The 8355-nt window shown below is 35.7% G+C and overlaps 1 protein-coding gene and 1 long non-coding RNA gene across 2 annotated transcripts in view; both read left to right on the top strand.

Moving 5' to 3' along the window:
* Window positions 1-6667: 6667 nt before the first annotated feature.
* LOC137654757 (uncharacterized) overlaps window positions 6668-8355 on the top strand; it is a 304393-nt gene continuing 302705 nt past the window's right edge. Inside the window, exon 1 of the long non-coding RNA XR_011046713.1 lies at window positions 6668-6915. This is a non-coding gene — a long non-coding RNA (uncharacterized lncRNA). The remainder of the gene's footprint in view (window positions 6916-8355) is intronic.
* LOC137654756 (uncharacterized) overlaps window positions 6951-8355 on the top strand; it is a 129090-nt gene continuing 127685 nt past the window's right edge. The window contains exon 1 of the mRNA XM_068388691.1: window positions 6951-6974. The gene's annotated coding sequence lies outside the window, so the exon portion shown is untranslated. The remainder of the gene's footprint in view (window positions 6975-8355) is intronic.

Here is an 8355-nt window from a genome sequence, read left to right as displayed (position 1 = left end):
CTCTTGCGGGAGGCAATGGTGCAATGAGGGATTTAACTAATCCTTGTAAGTTCACAAGGCACGATGTTACAAAAAAAAAAAAAAAAAAGAAGGGCTATTGGGTCTGCCCCAATCTTTTCACCTCCCACTGTACTTCACTATAACACTATTCTATCCAATCCTAACTCCCCTCCCCCATCTATCCTATCCCCCCTATACTGTAGCTGTACTGTACTAATCCTCCTTCTCAAGCCTTTCAGGCCTTTATGCAAAAAGGGATTTTTCCTTCTTGAGTCCTTTGTGTAAAGAACGATTCCACCTCCCCTAAGCCTTCGTGAAGATTGAGATTACTTTCTTTTAGAGACATTTATGCATTGAGCGATTACCTCCTAGAGTTCTTTATGTAGAGGGAATATCTCCTCGAGGTTCTCGTATATAGAAGAATTATCTCCTCCTCGAGGTCTCCAAGTATATAGAATTACCTCATCGAGACCCCCGTGTATAGAAATTACATCCTCTTCCTGGCTTTTATGCCCAAAGAGATTACCGCACTTTGGAGGACTTCGTACATAGAGGTATTATTTTCCAAAGGTCTTCGTGCATCGAAGGATTTCCTACTCTAGGCCCTCAGGCGTAGATTACCTCTTGGAGGACTTCTAGCGTAATGAGATTACATCCTAATCGGAAATTCCCCGTCAAAACAATACTGTTCTCAGTCGTGTTTCAGTAAAATACAGGCGACCGTAATTCATGATTTGTAAACTTAACCGTAAAGCTGATAATATGCTTTTTAAAAAGCTGCATAGTATCTGAGCACGTGAAAAATAATTAAATAAATTTTTCCTGTTTCAAGTCACATATTTCACAAAGCTGTTGCTGTTTGCGGAGGTAAAAACAACTCATAAGACTGCGAATACAATGAAACTTTCGGCAGTGTAAAAGGATAAATATTATGGAAAGTAAGAAGACATTGCAACGCATTTGTTAACACTGGCGTGTCCTCAGTTATGAGACACTGAGCCGTGAGAAAAGGACATCACAGTGTAAGTGCATTTCAGTTTACTTTACTATGATGACTGCTTTTCCAGTCCCATACAGCAGGGGAACCCCACTCTCTACAGGACCTCCATTGTCGTTTTACCTTGTTCGTTCACAGTATTTATCTTTTCAAGTCACATACTGTTCATTTACTGTTAAATCGTCACTGTCAAAGGACTCATGAAATAAGAAAGTCTTCAGTTGCCTCTTGAAAGCCTTAATGTCTTCAATCATTCGAATGTTTCGTGGGAGCTTATTATATAGTCTCGGGGCCGCATATTTAAAGGCTCTGGAGCCCAAAGTGGACATAAATCTAGGTTTGCAAGACTTTTATTACTATTATTATTATTACTTGCTAAGCTACGACCCTATTTGGAAAAGCAGAATGCTATAAAGGAACCCCAACAGGGAAAATAGCCCAGTGAGGAAGGGAAACTAGGAAAAAAGTATTCTAAGAACAGTGACAACATTAAAGTAAATAATTCCTATATAAACTATAAAAACTTTAACAAAACAAAAGGAAGAGAAATTAGATAGAATAATGTGACCGAGTGTACCCTCAAGCAAGAGAACTCTACCCCAAGACCATGGAACATAAGGCTATGGCTTTTCGTAAGCAATGAGAATGAGATTTCATTTAAGTGTAAGCGGCTAGTACTTGTAAGAACAAAGATTTGTAAGTCTATCTCCTCCGGTAATTTATTTTTCCCAGTTAACATTATTATCGTGATGTTGTTATTGTTATTGAAAGTTGATTTACCAGCCCAGTTAACCTAGTTCGACTCTTACAGAGCTTAGAAACGCATTGTTTTGTCGAGTAATTGAAACAGTCTTATTTTTCGGATAACGACATTCCACTCGTTCAATACACACACACACACACACAGAGAGAGAGAGAGAGAGAGAGAGAGGAGAGAGAGAGAGAGAGGAGAGAGAGAAGGTTGGAAGCTAGATGGTCTGGCTATCATGAAGCGATAGCCGTGGTGTAGAAAAAAAAACCTAGAGAGAGAGAGAGAGAGAGAGAGGGAGAGAGAGAGAGAGAGAGAGAGAGAGAGAGAGTCACAAGTAGTAGGTTTGTAAGCTAGATGAAGGTCTGGTTATCATAAAGCGATAGCCGTGGTGTAGAAAAAAAACTATATATATTATATATATATATTATATATATATATATATATATATATATATATATATATATATATATATATATATATAGAGAGAGAGAGAGAGAGAGAGAGAGAGAGAGAGAGAGAGAGAGAGAGAGAGAGAGAGTATCACTGGCTGTAGGTTTGTAAGCTAGATGAAGGTCTGGCTATCATAAAGCGATAGCCGTGGTGTAGATTCGAAGAAAAAAAAACTTGCGTCTGACAGCGCAGAAGATTCTGGCCACAAGCTGTTTCATGAACGTGAGTGGTTTATGAATATTCCCAAGTCCTGTATTTCATGGGAATCCCTTCACTAGAAGCTAAATAGAAATGTATAGTGTAGTCTAATCTCTCTTTCACTCATTCAAGTACTCAGAAATTCTCTGAAAATACGAGACAAGAACAAAAATTAATTGTTGCATGGAAATAATGATCATCTTTACGTCGAGCGTCCAAGGTCCAGCCGGATGGACGTTGAGGTGAATGTAAGTGACGGGTGGGGGTTGGGGGGTGGGGTGGTAAGAGCTGATTCTTGTAGTGGGTTGTGTGTGTATGGGGGGAGGGGTGTTAGACAAGGTCGCAGAGTGAGGCCTGTGGTCACTCCCACCCTGCCTTGACCCCTGACCTCTGGAAACCTTTAGATAACGAATGTATAGTCTCTTCATCTCTCTACCTTCAACACACACGAGTCTATTCAGAACACTTGTAGAATTGTAGTTTGTATTGTACTACCATATTCACTGTTACATATACCTACATTTACTTCATGTTCTTTATTCAAACAATAATGCCATTCAAGAATTATATTTGTAACCTTACCTAACTGTGAATATTGGTGAATCTTAGAACGTAGGCTACTGAGCTATAGAGTATTTAAGGGTCTTTGTACCGGCTGTTCGAACCCTAACTTCGTAGTATTATTTAGCCTTCAACTTTACTTCTTTTCCAGATTTCTTCTTCCATTTGGATGCAACAGAAGAGCTTACCTTATGTAACATTGAGAATGGACACAAAGGTCCAAATGCATTTACTAATGGGACTTTTTCCTAAATCTAAGAATTGATGTTAAAAAAGAAAAATACTGTGCGTAATCTGAACCAATTAGTATTGGTATTGGTAGAGGGTATATATACATAGACATTGAATACACAAGATGGCATATATATATATATTATATATATATATATATATATATTATATATATATATATAATATATATATATATATATATATATATATATATATATATATATTATCAATATTTAAATTATTACTTCATAAGCTACAACCCTAGTTGGAAAAGCAGGATACTATAAGCCTAGGGGCTCCAACAGGGAAAACAGCCCAGTGAGGAAAGGAAACAAGTATAAATAACATATTTAAAGAGCAGTTAACATTAAAATAAATATTTCCTATTTATATACAGTATGTGTGTGTGTATGTGTGCGCGCGCGCGTGTGTGTGCAGTCCATCTTTTCCCCGCCTTTAACAGGCGATGCTGTCATCGTTTTAAGGACAACTAATGAAGTGGTACCAAGTTTTTTTGTTATATCCGAACCAGATTTATATTTATATTTCGATGTATATTAAATAGAGTTAGTCGCAAATGTCTGCGTGAATCTACGCATTGCGATACAGACGTGAATATGTATTTGTTTACAGTTTTCATCATGTATAACATCTTTAAACCCGATTTTCAATGATTACTGTTTGAAGGTGTACCAAATATTCATGATTAATAAATAGAGATAATTATTCTGTTATGTTATAACAATTTGTTTTGACGCTGTTACTGTATTTAGAATATATTAATTTATTCTCATCATTTATTTATTTCCTTATTTCTTTTCCTCACTGGGCTATTTTTCCCTGTTGGAGCCCTTGGCCTTATAGCATCTTGCTTTTCCAACTAGGGTTGTAGCTTGGCTAGTAATAATTATAATAATGATAATAATAATAATAATAATAATCGTTTTGATGTTGGAAGCATTCACCATATTCATATGACAAAGATATGTTGTTCATGTGTCATAAACATTCAACATTATTGAATTTAAAATATTCATGATTCTTATGCAATACATTCTTCATTCTCGGATGTAAAATATTCATAGTTCTTCTATGCAAAACATTCATCATTCTAAGATGTAAAATATTCATAATTCCTTTATGCAAAACATTCATCATTTTAAGATGTAAAATATTCATCATTCTCAGATGTAAAATATTCATCATTCTCAAATGTAAAATATTCATCATTCTCAGATGTAAAATATTCATCATTCGCTGATGTAAAATATTCATCATTCCCAAATGTAAACTATTCACCTTTCTCAGATGTAAAATATTCATCATTCCATGATATAAAACATTCATCGTTCTCAAATGTAAAATATTCACTATTCTCAGATGTAAAATATTCATCATTCTCATAAGTGAAATATTCACCATTCTCAGATATACGAGTAAAATATTCGTCATTATCAGATGTACGAGTAAAATATTCATCATTCTTAGATATAAAACTATTCATCATTCTCAAATGTAAAATATTCACTATTTTTATATGCAAAATATTCATCAATATCATAAATATGTTTATCACTATGTAAAACATTCATAATTGATTTGAATTTATCATCAGTTTATCAAATGACTGCTGGTTTTTTAAGTTTCCGCTGAAATCGTAAATTTATCTGTCCTTATCTCGCTGTATCCTGAAGCTCCTTCAGTCTCGGCATCCTTTCTGTTTGTCTGGCGTCTTTGGCAATGATGACGAGGAGGCCTGTAGTGATGATGATGATGATGATTTAAGCGTCTATGTTGGGCTAGTGTGATGATACCTCTTGTGAAAGATGACACGGTTGTGGTGGCCGATGCGGTAACGTCCCTGCCTGGTGAACGCCAGACTGGGGTTCGAGTCCTGTTCAAACTCGTTAAGTTTCTTTGGTCGCTGCGACCTCACCATCCTTGTGAACTAAGGATGGGGAGTTTGGGGGAGGCTATAGATCTAACTGCTGAGTCATCAGCTACCATTGCCTGGCCCTCCCTGATCCTAGCTGATCATATGTATATATGATCAGTCCTTAGGGCATTATCCTGCTTGATAGGGCAATGTCACTGTCCCTTGCTTCTGCCATTCATGAGTGGCCTTTAATCTTTAATGAATAGGCCTATGTTGGATCATGATGATGATGATGATGCCTATTTTGGATCCACGTCTTCATTACGATGCTTCTGTATAGCAAGTTATTATTATTATTATTATTATTATTATTATTATTATTACTTGCTAAGCTACAACCTTAGTTGGAAAAGCAGAATACTATAAGAATATATACTCCACACACACACACACACACACACACACACATATATATATATATATATATATATATATATATATATATATATATATATATATATATATATGTGTGTGTGTGTGTGTGTGTGTAGAGTATATATATATATTCTTTATAAGACTGAATAAATGTTAAAACTAAGCTATCTCTCCAAGAAGATAAACTATTCACCAAACATAGCAACCTTTTTTAATCATCATAATATTTTATGGGAGGGGAGGAGAGAGGAACTTGGGAGGGGGGGGGGGGTTGAGTCATTAGTTGCAGCCGCAATCATCTCATAATTATAATAAAATTAATGAAAAATGGCACTTATTAAGGAGTGTTGGAAGCTAAGAGCCTGTTCTATCACCAAAGCACAAACAAGCAAGCGCGTTCTGTCATTATGGGGACAAACTCTCCATGTTGTTCAAGTTTATTATTATTATTATTATTATTATTATTATTATTATCATCATCATCCAAGCAACAACCCTAGTTGGATAAGCAAGATGCTTTAAGGCCAAGGTCTCCAACAGGGAAAAATAGCCCAGTGAGGAAAGGAAATAAATAAATAAATAAAAAACCCAGTGCTTGGTTTTCTGACTCGGTTTGTAAATCCTATTCAACACTACAAAATACAGTTAACATGCCAAATACAATAATTGAAAAAAAAATATTGGTAGTTCGATAAGGTTTTTGAAAAAAAAAAAGTAAAGTTGATACAACGGAAAATAGAAACGGCTTGGGGTGTATGTATGATAGCGGCCACCCGTATGTATAATTACGGCGAACTTAGAATACGGCAGTGGAATGGGGGGAGGGTCGCAAGGAGGCGTTAGCCTCCCCCCCCCTTCTCGTTAGGTAAGTAGGTAAGGACACGGCTTGTAGGTTAGGTTAGATGGGAAAATTTAGGTTTGTTGATGTCAATTTTTAATCCTAATGGTAGGAACTGGCCGCTGATATACAAAGGCTCCACGGCTTGATTTTAACAACCATATTTCAAGGGTCCAAGCAAGATGGAATATGATACCTTCTTGGGTCCAAGGATGTCACATTTGCTTCAAAGAACAACTCCAACTCCGCCTCTGAAACTACACGATCCTTGACTAGTGACGTCAATGTTTATTGTTTTTTTTTTCCACCGAAGACAGATGTTGACAGTTCCTGATCACTTCTCGGTCAGCAATGTTTCTTGTAAAGTTTCATATACTTTTGTGTTTGCTATTGCGTATCGCGGTGTGTGTGCGTATTTGTTTAAATAGTCGTTTAATCCTTCTTTGCTTGAGAAACATTTGCGAAGTATGTGAGCAGTTATGAAGGACAGCTGGTTATACTATTGATTAACGACTTGTGCTGAATCTTAACCCCATCTTCATGAAGAACTTAGGTCCTGGAGCAGTTTGTCCTTAAAGGTAAGAGGTTTCTTGTCCTTCATAAAGAACTTGGGTTCTGGAGCAGTTTGTCCCTCAAGGTGAGAAATGTCTTGCCCTTTTTTTATGTCGATTAATCGGGTTTTTATACGTTTATTTTTTTAATGTTGTTTCTGAATTTTTAGCTAATTTGGGCAGGGAAAGCCTTCAATGGTGAGGCATAGCTGGAGTAAACCCCGTTGTTGGCACTATCTATGGCGTAAAGTTGAGTAAGTTGAACAGCTAGAGGGAAAGGGCGAATTGAGGGTTGGCCTAAAACAAAAGCATTATAAGTTTGTGCAGTCACAGGTGCCGTGATGCGGCAAAGACTTTATTAGAAATGCTACAGTACACCGTTGGAGGTGGAATTGTGTTGGGCTATACTTCTCATGGTAAGAGTAGTGTCGTTATAAATTTTAAGCGACTGCGTATTTTGTTCACATTTGTCTATTATAAAAGTGATCCTTATGGTATAACCGATTTTACGGTACTTCGTACTATAGCGATAGAAGAGTAATTCCCCCATATGAATAAATGGGTGAATGATCATTTTGATCAAAGTGTTGACTCATTGAAACTAAAGAGGGCCAAATTATATTTAATATGCAAAGACTGCTCTGTCTCATTAGAATGTTTAAATCGATGTTATTACCGAAAATAGGCGTTTGAAACACCACTAAAGATATAACTCGATATCAAGATACTGAAAATCTTTGTATAAACCACCACAAGAAAGGTGAGGAGGTAGTCCATGTGTTGGTTAAAGATTTGGTGTAGGGTAAATTGAGTACAAGAATATAATTAAAATAAACATTTGCTAGAGCTAATATGTCGTTTGTATTAGTAAGGTACTGCGTCTCGGTTTAACTTAACATTACTGTATTATGACTGACTCGCTTTGTTATCATTATCAACTGTTATCATTATCAACTGTTATCATTATCAACTACTTGTATGTCCAACAGTTTCAAGAAACCTGGGTCCGATGTTCTATATGGAGTAACAATAGTTACATTTCACAAATATCCTTATGTGTAATGAGAGAAATTACTTGATACCACCAGGATGACTTAAATTTTTTTTAATGTCGTAAAATTATCTCTACTGAATGTCTTCGTTGAAGACAAAAGTAACGGATTATATTTTGGGTTTATTTCTAAAAAAAAAAAAAAAAACTTTTTTAAAGGACTACAGAGGATAATACAAAGACTACAGACTACAATACCTTACTGTTGTGATGCTTTGGTTAGTCGTTAAAAAATACAATTTTTTCTATTAATTTCTTAAAACTGGAAAAACTTCCGTATAAGGCATTTTAATGAAATTTTAGGTTAGTAACTTGTCATTCTTATTTAAAATTAGTTAAAAGTAATACGATTGGAACTCGGCTCCTCTTATTTATAAACAATTTAAATTTTATAAAGGTTATTTGCTTACATAAGC

This window comes from Palaemon carinicauda, chromosome 15 (assembly GCF_036898095.1).
Source record: "Palaemon carinicauda isolate YSFRI2023 chromosome 15, ASM3689809v2, whole genome shotgun sequence".
Lineage (NCBI taxonomy): Eukaryota > Metazoa > Arthropoda > Malacostraca > Decapoda > Palaemonidae > Palaemon > Palaemon carinicauda.
This window is presented reverse-complemented; position numbering and strand designations above follow the sequence as displayed.